At 37.6% G+C, this 20,576-nt stretch overlaps 1 protein-coding gene across 1 annotated transcript in view; it reads right to left on the reverse strand.

Moving 5' to 3' along the window:
• The window catches only part of PIK3CB (phosphatidylinositol-4,5-bisphosphate 3-kinase catalytic subunit beta), a 149,670-nt gene extending 129,558 nt beyond the window's left edge, over window positions 1-20,112 (reverse strand). The window contains exon 1 of the mRNA XM_031443314.2: window positions 19,956-20,112. The gene's annotated coding sequence lies outside the window, so the exon portion shown is untranslated. The remainder of the gene's footprint in view (window positions 1-19,955) is intronic.
• Between the last annotated feature and the right edge of the window lie 464 nt (window positions 20,113-20,576).

The following is a 20,576-nucleotide window of genomic DNA, read 5'->3' on the forward strand; positions in this document are numbered from 1 at the left end:
CTGGAACAGTAAGAATATGGATTATAAATAATACTGTTTTATCAGTTAAATTTCCTAAATTCCATAAGCATACTATGGTTATGTAAGAGAATATCTACTGATATGTGCAACAACTTCAATGGATCTTCAGGGAATTATCCTGAATGAAAAAAGCCCATTTCAAAGGTTACATACTGAAGGATTTCATTTACACAGCATTCTTAAAATGACAAAATCAGAGAGAAGGAGAATAGATCAGCAATTGCCAGAGGTTAGAAAGGGTGGGAGGGAGGAAGGTAGCTGAGACCACTGAAACGTATGGGAGATTCTTGTGATTTAACTGCTTTATTTTGACTATGGTGGTAATCAAACAAATCTGTACATGTGATAAAACTGCATAAAACTAAATACACATAAATATAAGTGCATGTAAAACTGGTGAAATATGAATAAGGTGGATGGATTGTACCAAAGTCAACTTCCTGGTTTTGATTTTTTTCTATAGTTATGCAAGATGTTACCACTGGGGAAATATGAGTAAAGAGTAACCAGGATTCCTCTAAGTGTACAATTATCTCAAAAAAAAAAAAAAAGTGCCTAAAATGTTAAGATTTTATTTACAAAGCTTCATTGCTGCACCAAAAAAAAAAAAAAAAAGCCGTCACAATCTCGTAACTGGTAGCCACAGGCAGTTGATTCACCAATCACAGCTATCCACGCTACAGTAAGTCTTACATGAAAACCTAATAACTCTTAAACTTTTATTTGGGTGAAGTCCCCATAGAATTGAAAAGCATTCCTTTTTGGTATGACTACAATGTGAGAGTATGCTACTGTTGTTATTTTTTAGAAGGGGGATATATAAATATTGTATGTATGTATGTATGTATGTATGTATTTGTTTATATAAATTGAGGAAAAACCCATTTTCAAGCACCAGTTGCCTCAGGGAATGAAAACTGGGTGGTTGGGGAAAGGGTGGAAAGATTGGCATTTCTTTAGGTTCACTGTTCCTAAGGCCCAAGGCTTTCTTCAGTTTAACTCAAACATTATCAATTGCCTACTATATGCCAGACACTGTGCTAAATATTTTAGTGCTGGTTTAGATACGGGAATTCCAGAGGTATGAGACGAAATCTTTAGACAATGGTATAGGATACAGAAAAGAGGCTCTTAGTACAACCTAGATGGTCCTGGGGGAAGTACACTTGAGCTGTAAAAGGCTAAATAAAAGTAAAGCTGGTGGGAGGTGGAGCAGAAAGTTTTCTCAATATGGATGGATGCTATGCTAAAAGCTGTAAGTATATTAACATATGATGAATTGTTATTATCCCATTTACTCCATTTTACAGATGAGGAAATTACAGAGAAAATAGAAAACGTGCTCAAGATCATATGGCTAATAACTTGGAACAGTCTGGTTCCAAACAGTAATATAAAGGTTGAGTCTTTGGTTTCAGTATCTGCCTTGGGGAGACCTGGGTTATTTCACTCCTATCCTTTACTTCTCTCTCCTTAACTCTTTCTCTTCCTTCTTTCTCCTGGCTCTCCAGATTTTCTCCTGCTCATCTTCTTCCCTTGACTCCATCATTATAATGGCCCATCTCTCTTTCTCTGTCTCCACACATAGCTTGCAAACATTGACTTCAAATCTGGCCACTTCAAAACTAGTCAAAACTATAGCAAAAGATTAGAAACAATTTAAATGTCTATTCATATACAAGTAGAGAAAAATTGTGTCATGTTGATACAACAGAATACTAAGCCATGAAAAAGAATAAAGCAGTTCTGAAACTATATATACATAATATCAAATATATTGTTAAGTAATAAGAAAAGACACAAAGAACAATTAGTATGCTATGCTACTATCTGTGAGGGTGGGGTTTATATGTGTGTATATTCATAAGTGCATAGGTTATCTAAGGAACAACACACACACAAATTTAAAAGAGTGATTACCTCCTGAGAGAATTAGGTAGCTGGGAGAAAGAGTAGAAGACTTACATTTCACACACTGTATTCATTTTAAATTTTATATAATATGCATGTACCAACAATTAAAAATAAATATATCTAAATAAAATAGTTAAATAAAAATAGAATTACCATATGACCCAGCGATTCCAATCGTGGGTATACACCTGATAAAAACAAAAACACTAATTTGTAAAGATACATGCACCCCAATGTTCACAGCAGCACTATTTACAATAGCCAGGATATAGAAGCAAACTAAGTATCCATCAACAGACAAATGGAAAAAGAAGATATGATACACACACACACAATGGAATACTACTCAGCCATAAAAAGAATGAAATCTTGCTATTTGCAACAACATGGATGGACTTGAACAGCATTATGCTAAGTGACGTAAGTCAGAGAAAGGCAAATACTGTATGATATCACTTACACATGGAATCTAAAAAATACAACAAACTAGTGAATATAAAAAAAATAAACAGACTCAGATATACAGAACAAAACTAGGAGTTATCAGTGGGGAGAGGAGTTGAGGGAGAGGCAAGATCGGGTAGGAGACTAAGAAGCACAAACTACCATGTATAAAATAAGCTACAAAGATATGTTGTACAGTACAGAGAATATAGCCAATATTTTATAGTAACTATAAATGGAGTATAATCATTAAAAATTGTGAATCACTATATTGTACACTTGTAAGTTATATAATATTGTACATCAACTATACTTTAATTAAAATTTAAAAAAAATTTTTAATTAAAAAAAAAATAAAGGCCAGAAGGTGGTAGTCTCCTTAAAGACTATTATTTACTTGCTCAGTAACTACAGGCCTGCCTTCAGTGTGAGTCATGAAATGGTACTAAGGATTCTTATTCACCTAAGGACAGCTTATTCACCCAACCTTGGTGAGCAGATAGTGCACTGACATGGGACGAAAATATGACTAATACTACAGAACATTAAGTACGCACAAACTCTTTTTTAAAAATAATCTTCTGAACAAGATCTCAACCACAGTGTTCTTATTTCCTGATTTTCAGTATTATTTTAAAGTAAGGTTGCTGGAGAAGAGCTTTGCTACAGAGAGCATAAACTAATCCTTGCAGGCAACCATCAATATACTGAACCAAAATACACAACCAGGTAAAAAGTTGATGCAGGAAGAGGAAATGAAGATTCTACTAAGCTAGTGATCCAATCTAAATCCTGGTGCTGGGAGAACGTACATTAAAACTCATTACTTAAAGTACTGAGCCAGCATGTACAGGAAGTAAAAAGTAGTGGGCATATTATATCTAGAAGGGGAGACAAGCATATTAACCCACAAAACTATTAAATAACTCAGCATAAGTCAAGATCAGAACTTGTATTTAGTGATTCCATTTAACCAGGGGACAAAATCATGGGGCTCCTGACTCTGTGGAGTCCATTACCAACTGCCTCCAGCCTGCACACAGCCATCCAGCCATCTTCTCCATCTTGGAATTCTCTTGCTCAAAACCTGAAATGCTCCCCAACTATCTAAAATTTAACTCCTTTGCCTGGCAGTCAAGTGTAAACAATGGACTAACATGATCAAGTTTATGTTTCAGCCAATCTGTTAATTGTTTAACCTTGGGAAAGTTCCCTTAACTTTCATTTTCTTATTTGTAAAATGGGACGGTTAAATTACCTGATCTTCAAAGTCCACTTCAGGTATAATTCCACTTGGTCAAGCAACTCTGTACCTCACAACCCCTCAGCTTTTGTTCTGGTCAAACAACTCTCCAAGCTTCTTCCTACAGGGTCCTATACAGACCCTGCCTCTCTCTTGGACTCATCCTACACATCCCTTATTCTACACACCTCTCCCACTCAACTCTCCTCTCAAGCCAAATCTGGCCTCCGTTCAGTTACTCCAAGATGCCAGGCTCCCTGCCACCAAAGTTTTCCCATGTGCTGCACCACCACATCCCACCTATCCTTAGGTTCTCAGTCATTTCAGACCCAATGCTCCCTTTTTAAAAATAACAAAAATTTCACAGCATCCCTTTATCATTCTGAAATATAACTTACAGATAACACAAATTAAACATAATTTTAAATAATTACATATATGTATATTTTAAGTAGAGTCCTAAGTATTATAAAGGAGAAATAAAACGAACATAATTTAGTACAAAATAATATGTATGTTAATGGTAAATGTCCTGGTACAAACGACTATTTGATCATTCAGTCAATATGCATGAAAATATAACTGATTTATAAAGATAACAAAAACTAGGAATCAAGAAACCTGAGTTCCAGTACCAGCTTTGCCAGTAAGAAGCCTAAAATCACTTCTAAATTTTTAAAAAATTCTTTAAAGTCACTTCACCTATCTGGCTCTGAGTTCCAGCCTAGGTGAAGAGAGCAGGCAAGGCTGGCACAGTCCCTTGGTCGTGATCAAGCAGGTGGAACTCTAAGCTTACTTCAACCAGAAAGGCAGCTCAGCTAGGATTTGTTTATATATTGCAGCTAGCATTTGTTTATAGAAGGCTTCCTGTTACTTCTTAAATGATAAAAGGGGCTGTGACAGTTTTTTATAAAACTAAAGATGCAATTAGGATACAACTCAGCAATTGCACTCTTGGACATTTATTCCAGAGAAATGAAAACTTAAGTTCACACAACTGTTCATACTTGCTTTATTTGTAACAGTCCAAAACTGGAAACAATCCAAATCTTTCAACAGGTAGGTGAATGGTTAAACAAACTGTGGTTCATCCATCTCACAGAATTCTACTCAGCAATAAAAAGGAACAAACTACTGATACATGCAACGTTTGGATGAATCTTCAGGGAATTATGCCAAGTGAAAAAAGTCAATCTCAACAGGTTATATAGTGAATGATTCCATTTATACAGAGACCCAAGTAGGGGGTGGAAGGTAGAAGGGGGGTGATAGAAGTAGGCGTGGTTATAAACATGCAACACAAGGGATCCTTGTGGTGCTGGAAATGTTCAGTATCTTGACTGCGGTGGAGGGGTGGTGGAGGATACAGCTCAGTGGTAGAGCACATGCTTAGCGTCACGAGGTCCTGGGTTCAATTCCCAGTACCTCCTCTAAAAATGAAGAAATAAGTCTAAAAAAAACCACACAAGTGATAAAATTGTGTAGAATTTATTACACACACATATACAAGTGAAACTGGAGAAATGTGAATAATGTTAGTAGATTGTATAAATGTCAATATCCTGGTTATGATAATATACTGTAGTTCTACAGATGTTACCACTGGAGGAAACCCTGTCAAGTATATAATCTCTCTGTATTATTTCTTACAACTGCATATGAATCTACAATTACCTCAGTTAAAAAATAAAGTTTGAAAAACTAAATTGATGTGCCCAGAGGCTACCTAAAGCTAGAACGTAGACATTTGACAGTCCCCCGTTCTTTTCAAACTGTCAGTAATATTGAATTAATGGGGTTCCTCCAATTGTAGCAATCTAATACTTTCCTAAAATACAATAAAAAGAATTAATAGAAAAATAAAGACAAAATACAAAATACAAACCCACATTTTCCTATTATGAACTTTTGATTTCTGTAAGCTATCACAGTGGGTATGGCAATCGGCACTGGGATCACACTTTTGAGTAGTGATGCATTAAGACAACTAAGCCTACTCATGAATTAATACCACAACAGTTCTATCTCCTGAAAATTCAACATAGACATCATCTGATGAAAAAGATATCCACATTCTTGAAAAAGGTCTTGAAATATTTATATGGGGAAAAAAAGCCTCCTATCTATTCATGAAAAAGCCCATCAGAGCCAAAAACAAACAAAACACTTCAGGAATCAATTTCTTTATAAAAGAGAACAAATAAGAGTTAATTATGCTTTAGATACCTGACAGATTAACAGAAATCATTATTTAAAATATAGATGCTGCAAAATAGCTGAGATTCAAGTAAGGCAACTCCAGGTGTTCTGTGAAACTTTTTGTGGGAGACTAGTCTCGACTGGGTTCCAGAACAGGAGTGTTCTAAATATGAAACTGTCTCATTTTGGACACTCTAATTCTACATCTATCTTCCTTCTTAATTTAGGTTCAAGTGTAGATATTATAGACAGTATTTTTAGCTCAAACAAATAATAATAGGAGAGACACTGCTTTAGGAAAGATCTTTGGTGTTCTCTTTACTTGCTGCAAGTAATAAATCCTTCTCCCAAGAAAAACAAATAAATAAATAATAGAGGTTAAGAAAAAAATATGAAAAGTTAAACCTAAGATTAATTCCCAAGTGTCATACTCCGTTTAAAATAAAACTCTTGCCAGTGATACCAAAGAAGAGCTCACTCTTTGCCTCACTCTTCCAATACTCTAAGAAATTTATAAATACACAGCAAAGTGTTCACAATCAAGTGATACACAGAACACCAAGGGCATAGATTATCTGATTAATAGCCTTAATATTTAGCAAAACACATTGGTGAAACAGAAAAAGGAAAAATTTTTTCAGCAATGAAAAAGGAAGTACAGATACATACAGTATGGATGAACCTTGAAAACATTATGCTAAATAAAAGAAGCCATTCAAAAAGACTGCATATCATATGATTCCATTTATATGACATGTCCAGAATAGGCAAATCTACACAGACACAAAGTAGATTAGTCATTGCATAGGGCTGGGAGCAGGGATGGGATTGGAAAATGAGTTTCTTTTTGAAGTGATGAAATTTTTCTAAAATAGATTTTGGTAGGTTTGCACTACTCCGAACATACCAAAAAAAAAAAACCAAAACCCACTGAAATGTGCAATTTTTAAATTTTTTTATTTGGCGGGAAGGGGGGGATTAGGTTGGTTGGTTGGTTTGTTTGTTTTAATGGAGGTACTGGGTATTGAACCCAGGACCTCATTCATGCTAAGCATGAATTCTACCAATAAGCTATACCCTCCTTCCTGAAATGTACATTTTAAATGGATGAACTGTCTTTAAATGGATAAATTGTATGATATATGAATATATATCAATAAATTTGTTGCCAAAATATGGGGGAGAGGGAAGGAAACAGCAATAGATTCCACAGACAGTAGGCAATAAATGCTTACTAAATATATAACAAAAAATAAGAAATAAAGTGAAAGGATTAAATGCTTATATAGAAAAAGTACAGAGTTTTTCCACATATACCTTGTGTCTGAGATGCAAAAGCAAAATTGAATCAAGTCTATTGAGTACAGAAATGGATGAAGGAAGAAATTATTGGTCTCAGAGTATCTTACGCAGATCCACCAAAGAGCTATGCATATCGTATCTATAGGTCAGGGCCACCTATCACTCATGGTACAATATGCATCATTTTCCCTTTCCCTACATAATTCCAACCTCTGCTAATTATTTATGTAATTTAAAAGAAGAGAATATGATACTTACACAATAGTGAGTGGAAGAATAGCATATATACCCGTATATATTTGAAAAAGCAAAAAGCTCCCTGAAGGGCATATGAGAAATTGCTAGCTTTGGTTGCCTACAGGGAAGAGAACTACATGGCTGGAGGAAGTCTTCATTCAGTACTTTCAAATTCTGAAGTAGTATTTATCATGTAACAAAAAAAGTTAAGTTCAAAAAATATCCTTCAATAGGTCTGACGGCCCTCCAGCTTGACACAGATCCATCAAGCAACTACTTTATATCCGGTTAAAAAACCTGCCTAAAACCGTGTGATGGCACTGGCATCTATTCTCCTATCTCCATCTTCTCACCAAAGAGAGTGAAACTCTATATAAGTGGAAACACAGAACACTGGCAATACTCATCCTGAACAGTAAAAAGAGACCCAAGAGACCCAGTTTCCTAGTCTAGCAACTAAGCGGTACCTAAGTCTCCTCTTAAATTCTGAGACTTTATGAGATAATTAAATGACAATTATTCTATTTCTTCAACCACATTTGTGTCTCTAGGCTTTCCCTGTTCACATTAGCCCCTTACCAATTTGATTAGATTTCAAAGAATCTCTTTAAGGAAAAAGTCTGTGTAGCACATATCTGAACACATAACAGGTTTTTGAAAAATATACGTTAAATTGAAAAGTGATAACTGACCTGGTAAACTTCAATCATATGTAAAAGAGATACTTAGGGAAAATGGAAAATGATCCCATTTGAAATAAATTATGAAAAGGTATGTATGAAAAGGTACAGAGAAAGGTATGCAGGCTGAGTGTAACAGTAATTATCTCTGAAGAGGGCAATGGGAAAGGGAGAACAGAGGTTGTGAATAGAAAGATCTGAAAGGGGACTTTCACTTTCTGTTGTATTTTCCTTCTTTATCTGAATTTTACAACTAGCATATGGTTACTGAATAACTAGGGATATCTCAGGAAAGGTGAAAATGTACCTAAAAGCTAATTCCCATTAACTTTAAAAAAAAATAAAATCTGAAAATAACAGGAGTGTTACCTTTTTCTAAAAGAAAAGCAGTCTTTTTCCTAACAGAATTAGTCAAAATTTGAACCTCTTACATACTACATACACATATGTACATACACATAGCCCTTTTAAACAAAATTAAGGAAGCTTTCCTGTTCCTTCTGCTTCTAGTCCTCCTAGAAACCCAGTAACTCCCAAAATGTTCAATATCTCTCAAATGCAAATTTCCCGTTCTCACCCACTGTCATAGTTAAGCATCCTGCCCTGCTCTTCTAGACTACGAATTTTAATATCTCCCCTCCCTGTCTCCCTATCTTTGGGGAACCCTTCCAAGTTTGTCCTCAGATCATAGAAGTATATTTTATAATTCTACTCCAAGGATCTTGGGTTACTTGCACAAAGGCAATCAAGAGGACAGCTGAGCAATCTCTGAATAATGTTATGATCAGAGGCAACCAAATTAATATTCTTGATAGCAGCCTTTCCCCCAGAGGGACAGCAACAAGCCATCAACGACACCATGCAAGATTTCCAAGTCATCAGGCAATGTACTAAAGGCTGAATTTAGTTTTAAAAAAGGTAGATTAAGGTGACAGCATATAACATAGAAAAGAATACACAAAAGTAGAACCAATGTAAGCTGAAAATGGTCTGTTTATAGCAAAGCAAGAGTCTGTATAGTCAAATGGAGTTTCAATTCCAGCTTCACCACTCACAAATTTTGTGACCTTGGGTAAACAATCCATCTTTTAAAAACCAAGTTTACTGATATGTAAACTGGAAATGACACTACCAGAGACTTTTTAAAGGAATAAGATAAAATGCATTCAAAGGATTTAGCAAAATGCCTGTTATATTATAAGCATTTCATAAACTTTGGCTATCATATACCTAACACAGGGTCATACACAAAGTGTGAACTCAACAAATACTACTTCACATTCATTGTTAAAGTCCCTGCTCAAAATCACATAGTGACAGGTAAGTTGGAAAGCTAAGATCACTCATTTTTGTTTTGTTTTGTTTCTGATGCTAAGCCCAGAGCTATTTTTACAATATAAAAACTTCCAGTAGTGAGAAGGTGGTGGAGGCTTAGATTTCAATCAAAAATGAATGCATGTGAATAGAGACCTCTGTCTTACCTACCTATGCGTTAACTGTACAAGTATAATACTTATCAGTGTAGAAGACAGAAAAATACAATTTTCTTAGGTTTTAATGATACTTAAACTAAACATTATAGAGTCCACTGTGTTTAATTTTGCAATACCTTATAATTATGTAATAGTGTCATTTTAAATAATCTGGGTTTCTCTTAAAAGTAAAGTATTTCACCATGTAAACATCAAAACTGCTACTTTTTAAGATTTTGAGATTACATTTTAAGGCAAACATTTTCCATTACTGACACTGTCAATGATATATGAAGACTTCAAAAGGATTGGGCTCCTTAAAAATATTTTCCTAACTGAAATCAGATCCCAACCTAACTAGATGTATGCAGTCAGTGTAAATCTTCTCTTAAGTTATTGTAATAGTTCATTTTCAAAATGGATAGTACTTCAATGGCTTTAGATCTCCACACCCACCCAGTAATGAAGAAATAACGCTGTAACTTTGAAACTACACAGTCCTCAAATAAAGAAACCGTTGCTTATAAATAAATTCAAAACTAGTGGTTAGCTCAAAATTATTATGGAACTTACAAGATAGGATTTTCTTATTCTAAGTGTTTTCTTTTTATTTTGTAAAATAATACATAGTTTGGGAAGTATTGTTAAAGGAGAACTAGTTAACTAAAATAACATTTGCAAGTCACTGAGTTAGCAAGTCACTCAGTGAAAATTATCATTAGAAAAATTTCAGACTACTAAGAGGGAAAAGCGACCCACTTGCCCCAAATAAGTCCACTCACAGCTTGTCTACAGGAAGAGGCACACTCGTTAAGAGCCCAACTCTCAGCAGAAAAGAAGATGGTCACAAATCCCCACTTGCAGAATCGGATGCACTGTCATAATGGCTTAATGGCGCCACAACCAGAAACCTGCCTGAAACCAGTTACCTAGGCTCCAAAGTTACACAGAAAACCACTACTGTGGCCTATGTATCTCCTTCTGTCTGAGTACTACTAATGGTAGATGTAATATTAATGCTCACATTCCTTTCTCATATTAATATGAAAAAAAAGACCAAATGGTATAAATGCTTCTCTATTCTTTTTTTTTTTTTTTTTGGTATTTTTTTTTTGTTCTATTCATTTTTTTAAGTTAAAGGATTAAAAACTGTAGTTCACTGGTTCACTTATTCAACAGTAAATTTATGTCTACCTTCCTTTATTCCCAATGCTTTAGGATCAAGCTTAGCAAACATGTTTTAATACACCACCCAAACAAATTACCTGAGCAGAAGAGGGAACAAATACTTTGTGTTTTCTTATTTGAAAACTGTAAAGATGATCTACACAAGCTGACTACAACCTCTAACTATGCAAGGTCATACACACATTAAGCATTTTCGTTACTTGCATATATATGACAAACCACAAAACCACAGTCTAATTGTAACACCAAGGGAAAAGGAAAAGCTTATCTTACATCCAAAACAAAGGCATACTATATCATGTAACTAATTCATTGTTTAACTCTTAACTCTTATCCATATAACCGGACTATATACATAGAAACTTGTTTAGGAGTAGTGAGTGAAAGACAGTTAATGGTTAAATGACTGGAAAATTGCTTCCTTTTGATATCATTAGTACCTTCATTACAAGTTTGTTATGAACCTAAAATGAATAATATGGAAAAAATGCTTAGCATAACCTGACATACAGGTGAGCATTCAATAATGTTATCTATGATCATAGTCTAATTCTATATAGTAAGTCTCAGAGAGGAGTTTTTCTAATATGCTATATTGACAGCCACAGCTTTAATTGACTTTATATATATTCTTTGTATAAATTTATATATTTTTATGTAAAAGCAGGTAACAATATACAGAATACATATAGTTAAAGAAATCATTGGTTAAAAAATAACTGCCTAGGGCTCTAGGAGAAGATAATGAATTCTTCACAAGTTAAAGGTAAAAAGTACTTATTGCGGGTTGGTATGGCATATACAGTTCTCTATCTCACACACACACACAGAGTAGACACTCCCTGTAGGCAGAATAAAAACCTGAAACACAGAAGCCTCTCAGTTAGTTACAAAACAGCTTAATAATTTAATAATGGAATGGTGAGTGAAGTACATCAAAAGTTAAAACTAATGATTTCCAATGAAAATGTGAAATTTCCACAACCAACAAAAGATCAAAAATGAAATAATTATAATTGATTACAACGTTGTCCAAAACCAACAACTGTCTTCTCCTACGGATGTTTCCTTAGGCTCACAGTGCAAAAAAAAAGCATGTTAAGAGAATTCCAGCTGGTTCTCCCCAGGACATGCCTCCAGTAATTAACTGTAATGAATTTTAATTAGAGGAATGATGTCCACATAACTGATAAATATGGAACCTAACTTATGAAAATATACAACTGCAGAGATAAGTTCTAGATAAATCTTTGTTCAGTAACATAAAGGTAGCAAATTGTAATGATTTATAAAGTTAGAGGAAAACATCCATTTTAATAATGTCTAAATATAAGACCTACACCAAATCAGTAGTTCAAGAATAAGCAATTTTAAATGACCATACTTCAACTATTTAATAGAAATTAACTACTGTGTAACTAAACTACATGTAAGTAACTTGCTGGAGACAGTAATTAGTGGCCTGGCTACAAAAACTGAGCACCTCTATTTCAAATAGCAGGTCTTCAGTTTAATTCCTGTGAAAATGGTCAACAGTTTAAATGATTAAATAAATATTAAAGAGAATTTCAAATTGCAGTAAACTTATAATTCTGACAATCTGAAATACTCACTTAAATCACAAAAGCTCAATCATTTAAGATAGTAAATTACAAATATCTCAAAAGGGAGTTTGACCTCTTGTTGACAGTCACTTCAAATTTCTTCCAGTGGCTCAGCAGGTAAAGAATTCATGGAATCCAGGTCTTCAAGGTCTAGTAAGCACTGTGGTTAAACCACCCAGTAAACACCAAGTTACGTGGGGCAATGCCTGTAAATTATATAACTCCTTTGACCCCTCCCATATTTTCTTTACTTCCCAACTGCCATTACCTCTAAATAGTAGAAGATAGATATGAAATTGGTAAGCATAATAAATTAATTATTAGAAATGCAAGGGAAAACTATGATCAGGAATGTGGTTAAACTGCAGTTTAAATAAAGCTTCTGGATTACCCATGGATTTCTTTTAATCCACATAATCCTCTTCCTAAAGGCATGGATAATCAGGATCGCATTTCCATTGAAGGCAAATGAGCATTTGCCTGGTGGTCTCCCAAGGAGCCAAAGCAGCAGGAGATAAACTACAGGGCCAGGGATGTGGCAGTCCCTTCCGGGTTTGCAGCAGCAGATTGTGAGCCACTGACCTGTGCTGTAGCCAATACCACAACACAGGGGACTGCCAGATTAATGTTCTTTATTTCAGCAGTAAATACTCCCAAAGGGTCAACTGATAATAACTTCAGGTGACCTATTTTAAATATTCGAGGAAATAAGGAAATAAAACATTCTTGGTGAAGAGGTGAGGGAAAGATAGGTAGATCCTGGAGCCAGGACTCAGAGGAAGGATTTGTACATTTTTTGAGGAAACGAGCGAATTTCTAGATTATTGACAGCTTTAGGCTGGAAACAAGCTGACTGAATAATGGAAAGCTACTTGTGCAATACAACTTAGCTATACAGGTAAACATCCTCCCTTCAATCCTTAAGAAAGTTGAAGAAATTAACACAACTAAGTGCTGGAATAAAATGGATAGGCTAGAACAAAGTGACAATGCTAGAAAGAAAGCAAGGAGAAAAGCTGAGACTTCATAACATAATCATAACAAAATTAATCTCCAGCTTATCCTAGTTTACCTTGCGACTGCCGTAAATATGAATTCCGGGTTTATCAAAGGATGAGAAGGTATGTGATGATTTCATCACAGACTTATCCCTCAAATTTCTCTGATAAATAGTCCCTATTGTAACTTGAAATTATGGGATTTGCCTCACTTGACAGGTTCCAGAAGTTACACAATAATTTTTAATTGAAAATCTTTTAAAACATTTCTCTGGGAGAAGGGAAAGAGCTCAGTGGTAGAACACATCCCCAGTACCTCCATTAAAAAAAAAAAGAGCCTACTGTTTAAGAGGCACAAGGGACATAGAGAGGAAGCACGTCCTACAGGGACCCTTAATAACCACAGGTGGACAGAGTGCCACAGCTGGTGTGTAGTCAAGAAAAAACAACAACAGTAACAACTGTAATAAACTTAAAAAAAATTTTCTCCATCTAGAAGGTTTACTATTTTATTGCATGTAAATCCATTATGTTGAAGATTGGAATTCGTTCACTTTTATTTCTAAAAGAAATCCAACAATTAGGTTGGTCAATTATCCACTTATTCCAAGTTTCAATATGTTCTATCCATGAGAAATTTTCTCTTTAAAAAACAAGTCCAAGTGTTAAAAATGAAGGGGAGCTTCAGCAAGTGGTGTTGGGAAACCTGGACAGCAGCATGTAAATCAATGAAGTTAGAACACTCCCTCATACCATACACAAAAATAAACTCAAAATGGCTTAAAGACTTAAATACAAGACAAGACACTAAACCTCCTAGAAGAAAACATAGGCAAAACATTCTCTGACATAAATCTTAGCAATGTTCTCCTATGGCAGTCTACCCAGGCAATAGAAATAAAGGCAAAAATAAACAAATGGGACCTAATTAAATTTGTAAGCTCTTACACAGCAAAGGAAACCATAAGCAAAACAAAATGACAATCTATGAAATAGAAGAGATATTTACAAATGATGCAACTGACAAAGGTTTAATTTCCAGATATATAAACAGCTCATACCACTTATTAACAAAAAACCCCAACAATCCAATCCAAAAATGGGTAGAAGAACTAAACAAGCAATTCTCCAATGAAGACATATAAATGGCCAATAGGCACATGAAAAAATGCTCAATATCGCTAATTATCAGAGAAATGCAAATGAAAACTACAATGAGGTATCACCTCATACCAGTCAGAATGGCTATTATTCAAAGGTACACAAATGATAAATGCTGGAATGGGTGTGGAGAAAAGGGAACCCTCCTACACTGTTGGTGGGAATGTAGTTTGGTGCAGCCATTATGGAAAACAGTATGGAGATTCCTCAAAAAACTAAAAATAGACTTACCCTATGATCTAGCAATCCCCCTCCTGGGCATATCTGGAGGGAACTCTAATTTAAAAAGATACATGCACCCCAATGTTCATAGCAGCACTATATACAATAGCCAAGACATGGAAGCAACCTAAATGTCCATTGACAAATGACTGGATAAAGAAGTTGTGGTATATTTATATAATGGAATACTACCCAGCCATTAAAAAGAATAACATAATGCCATTTGCAGCAATATGGATGGATATGGAGATCATCATTCTGAGTGAAATAAGCCAGAAAGAGAGAAAAATACCGTATACCACGCAGATGTGGAATCTGAAAATAAAAAAAGAAAGAAAGAAAAGAAAAAAGAAGACACTAATGAACTTATCTACAAAACAGAAACAGAATCGCAGACATAGTAAATCTTATGGTTACCAAGGGAAAGGGGGTGGGAAGGGACAAATATGTGAGATTGAGATTTGCAAATGATAACCACTATATATAAAAATAGATTAAAAAACAAATTTCTTCTGTATAGCACAGGGAACTATATTCAATATCTTATAACAACCTTTAATAATAAAGAATATGAAAATGAATGTATGTATATATATGCATGACTGGGACATTATGCTATATACCAGAAATTGACACATTGTAACTGACTATACTTCAATTTAAAAAAAGGCTAATTGCTTCCCCCCAAAAAATAAAATAATGGAAAAAATGAAGGAGAGGTTGACTGCAAAAGGATAACATGAGGGAATTCTTTGGGGTGTTGGATATTCTGTATACTGCTGGTGGTGGTGGTAGTTACAAGAATCTATGCATGTGTTAAAACTCATAAGAATATACATGAAAAAGTTTCTTTTTTTAAATTTTAAAAATACAATGTCACTCCCCTTTTAAGAAATGCCTTTTCATTACAAAAAAAAAAAGTCTACTGACTCAGAAAAAGAAAGATCTAAATGAGAGATATGCAATCTGCATTATCAGAGCAACTGGTAGGTAACACACTATACACACCCAACCGTACATCCAATCCCTTTCATTTTTCCTGTCAATTAGAAGCTTGTCACTCAGAATTATTTAACCTGGAGATGACAACATAAAGGCTACCATGGAATGTATGAGACAACAACAACTAAAAACAGAAGTGCACCAGTTTAGAGCCATTCTACAGGGTAAAGCGGGACCCAATGGCTGGAAAAATCCAGAAAGTCAGACTTAGATTATGATAAAGAAGAAAGGTCTTGTCAAGAAAGGATAGTTTCCTCTTACACAAGGTGTTCCAGCAGACGTGGGACTACCAAGGGCGCATAGGTACTCCTCAGAAAAACAGCACATAGAAATAAGGGAATGGAAACGGGGCAGAGGGAAAATAATCCAAGTGTCAAAATTTGGAAAGGGGTACAAGAAGTAAAAAGGAGCGAGAAGGGAAATTGCCCCATACAAGCCTGAAATCTATGGTATTCTCCCTAATCTTCCTTCTCTTCTACTAAATGTTCAGTGAGTAGTAGTATTCTTCTAGTCTAGGTTTTCCTTCTCCAGTATTTCTTCCTATTACCTACTTTGATGATGAAATACTACAGTGATTTTTTCCATACCCTCTTTGTTCACAAATCTGCTAGATAGTCTTCAATGCTACAGAGACTTGGTCTCAAGCAAGGGGAAAAGCCTAAATTATTCGCCTCTTTCTACAATAACAAAGCTTGCAAGAAAGCAGTTAATAGAAGCCAAATGATAGGGATTTAGCCCCAAGATATGGTAAGATATGATAACTGAATCAAATGGTCAGAAGATACATACGTAAATGCACATAAGTAAGAGGAGGAGATGGGGGGGTGTATTCAGATTCAGAAAAAATAGTGTAATTGAAATAAAAACACCTGCTCTCTGTCAAAATTCCAACTGCTACTATGTAGGATTTCATATGCAATACTTGATTAAACTGTCACATTCTAGAACCAGTCTCCTCCAGTCAAAACCAAAATTTAATGCCTCTAAAGAACAAAACAAGGCTGGAACGCTCATTTGGTTCCTTACTCACAAAAATACTAATGATCCAGTACACAATGGACAAAATCCATATTTTTGTTATCAAAGGCTTAATGTCTAAGTGTGTAACCTTTTCAGGAGCTATAGTACCTTAACGAAGACTGAGAGAGTAAGGATACTTAATAGAATAACTCTAGGCCCTGTGACTACTTTCTCATTTGCACAAATCTGGGACCAAAAAAAGAGCCAAATGTGTTCAGTACATATTACACTTGGAATCAGAAGATTTCATAACCTATTTCATTCACACATGTGTTCATTCAGCACTAGTTAAATGTCCAGACATCATTCTAGTTATTGAGAATACCCCAAGGAAGACAGGTTCCTGACATCAAAGAGCTTATAGTATGTTGGAGGGAAAAGACCATAAACAAGTGAACAAGAAAAATAAACAAGATAATTAGCTGATAATGCAGGTAAAGAGTTTGGATTTATTTCTTAGTGTGACAAGAAGCCACTGGAGCCGGGAAAGTAAGTGAAGATCACTCTGACTGCTGTTTGAAAACGGACTGCAGGAGCACAAGACCAAAGGCAAGGAGACCAGTTAGGAAGATACTACCCAGGAAAAACTGGCATGGGGGCAATAAAAACAAAGTGGAGTAAATATATTCGGGATATATTTTGGAGACAAAATCAACAGGGTTTGCTGAAGTACTGGTTGTGTGTGGGGGTGGGAGAGCAGTGAGGCAAAGGCATGAATTAAGGACGGCCACCAGATTTTTCACTTTGTGGAAGAGAGGGCAGAGGAGTGCTCTTATGAAATGGAGACTGCTGGGGAAGGAACAGTCTCCATGAAGAATGGAAATCAAGAGCTCTACTTTGAACATGTTAAGTTTAAGACAGACAAAGAATGATGATATGCAGGCAGGTAGAAGAAATTTGAAGTTCAGGACTGGAGATAAAAATCTGAGCATCAACAACACAGATAGTATTTAAACCACAGCAAAAGATGAGATCACCAAGAGAGAGTACAGGTAGGAAAAAGTAGAGGTACAGGCTTGGAAGCCCTGAGGCATTAGGATGTTTTGAACTCAGGAAGAGAAGAAAAAGTCAACAAAAGAGATAAAGAGAGTGAAGAGAAGGAAAACCATAAAAGCATAGCACCTGGAAGGTTCCTTTATATAATGTGATTCTCTAATCCATCACCACCCTCGGACACACACTCTCAAATTCTATAGATAAAAAAGGTGAGGCCCAGGAAAACTGGGTGACATCCCCAAAGTCCCAGCTATTTGAGACCCAAGACCAGGCCTAAGATGTAACTCTTTTTTAACGCTTTTTATTATTTTTATTTTTTATTAGATTTGTGGGGGGTAATTAGGTTTATTTGTTTATTGACTGATTGATAGAGGAGGTACCAGGGATTGAACCCAGGACCTTGTGCATGCTAAGCCAGCACTACCACTTGAGCTATACCCTCCCCTCCCTCAGATGTGAATTCTGACCCCTAGCCTTTTCACTGTGGCTAGCAGTGCTTCTCCTGCTGGGTTCGCCAGTTTAAAGTTAGGTAACAGGGAAGATCCTAATTTAGGAAGAACACAATTAAACTACAAGGAAGAACGTAATTTAGACTACAAGGTTAATTTTTAATTTTTTCTTTGTATTTTGTTTACATTCACAAAGCAAGTTGGATCAAAAGCCTTTATGGATGAGTCTCTAAGAAAACCACCAAATATAGGCAAGAGGTGCAAAATGGCAGCAAATCAAAAACCAACTCAATTTTCTCTATTTCTGAAAAACACCCTGAAGGAAGAAGACCCTCATCAGAATGTGAATCAGAGGGTGTATAACAAACCTTTGGGGGTTTAGTCATTTTTGCTTTAGCGAATACAATTCCAGTTTAAAGCTTAAGATTCTTACTTTGTTCCACAACTGCCTTCTGAAACTGGGTTAAGATCTTTATCCTGACCACCCTCTCCTCTGCTACATTATCATGTTCTGCTTTTACCATATGCATGTTCTGCTTTTACCATGAAAATCTTACAGCATAGCCGAAAAATCCCCAAATGATTAATGAACTGCTGAGAATTCTGACTCGTTGGAGATGATTTTATTAGGAATCATATTTCTAAACATCCATTCAGTGCTTCAAAATAAATACTCATCTAATTTAATCATGATGACTTCACCAGACAGTAACACTGCCCACAATGATGTTTACAAAAGCACTTGTCACTCCCTTCGGATGTAGCAATGCAGAAAAAGGAGCCTGTTTCCATATTCTTCTGTGTTTATACTCTGTAACAAGTGACAGAGTTTAAGTGTCACTTAAGATTATTTAAACAGCAAAGCACTTCAAAAGTTTGTGTGTCCCACCATCTTCCATCCTAAGCGAATCCTAAATTCGCTCAGTTTTATTTCAACAGCAATTCCCACTCGGTACCTGAGACATGTACTCAAGGCAGCCTTTGCGAAAAAAGAGACTCCAGGATTCAAGGATGAGACTATAGGATTCTACTTCAGCCACTGTAATATAACAAGCTCCAACATTAAGCACCTCTAGGGGAGGTTATTGCAACATCAAAGCACTTCGGAAACAAATGTGCCCCCCAAAAGTACAGCCGTAGACGGGAATCAGCAATAGCTAGCAAGGGAAGACGCTGCAGCAGAGTTACTCCTAACAGCCTACCATTTACCGAGCATTCGCTATTCGGTCATGCACATCATCTGGTCCTAGCTTCACAATAACCCTACGATGCATGTATTATTCCCATTAACAAATCCGGACACTCTGGCCCAAGGCCCCAGGGCTGTTCAGTGGCGGCGTTGGGATTTGAAAACACGACTATACATACCCCAACAGTCCAGGATCCCCGCCCCTAAAATACACTCTGCGCAAAAAGGCACCTGAGGGTCGGGAGCTCCGCGGTTTCACCACAGACGCAGGGGGCGAGGACGCCGCCTCTCCCCAGACGCTCCTCAGGAACGCGACCCAAAGCGCCGGCAGACCCGGGCGCCCGGCCGCGTCTCTGCCGCCCGGAAGCCGAGGAGCGCCTCTCACCTTGGAGAGCCCCGGGAGGGCCGCAGGCGAGCGAGGCGCCCCCGCGGGCCGGCGGGCCGGTGTCTTCGGCGCCGGCAGGAAGCGCGGCGCGGGCAGCCAAGCAGCCGGCGCCGCAGGCAGTGGCGGGCAAGAGCGCGCCGCCAGCCCGCGCGGGGGCACCTCAGCGGCCCGCCGCGACGGCGCCGCCCCTCAGCCGCGCCGCATCCGGGTCCCGCGCCGCCGCACTCACCTGCCCGGAGCTCCGCCGCCGCCGGCTCCTGGCTCCGAGTGCGCGGTCAGCAACCCAGGCCACAGCGACGGTCCAGCTGCGGCGCCCCCATCCCCGCCTCTCAGTCGCCGCCCCCCTGCCCCGCGCGGCGCTACACCAGCCCGCCGCCGACTGCCATGGCCCACTCCGCCACTGCCGCCGCCGCCGCCGCACCAACCGACGGAGCACGCGCGCGCCGCCGCCGTGCCCGCGTCCGCGCCCCAGCGCGTGCCCGCCTTCCAGCAGCCCTCGCCCCGCCCCGCGCGCCGCTCTGGCCAATCCCCGACCTTCGAGCCAGGTCCTGCTGGGCCCAGCAGGGCCCCGCGGGAAGAGAGGCTGAACCGCCGCCTATTCCTCTCCGGATACTTGCCCGGCCGTGTCGTTGCTGTGCGGTAACTCTTGCTCCTCTTTGTGGCTCCCAGAGGACAAGGGATCAGGAATCCTCAGCAAGCTTCCTTCAGGAGAGACCCACCTCCTGCCCCGGCCTCGTAGCTTCCTCCGAGAGACGCCTGTGTTCCTAGGTTTCCTTGCTGGATTTCTCTCCCCAGTCACTCTCCCCAGTTCTGCACTTTGAACGATTCCTGGCTACAGCATTTTGCTTTT

This window comes from Camelus dromedarius, chromosome 2, assembly GCF_036321535.1.
Source record: "Camelus dromedarius isolate mCamDro1 chromosome 2, mCamDro1.pat, whole genome shotgun sequence".
Classification (NCBI taxonomy): domain Eukaryota; kingdom Metazoa; phylum Chordata; class Mammalia; order Artiodactyla; family Camelidae; genus Camelus; species Camelus dromedarius.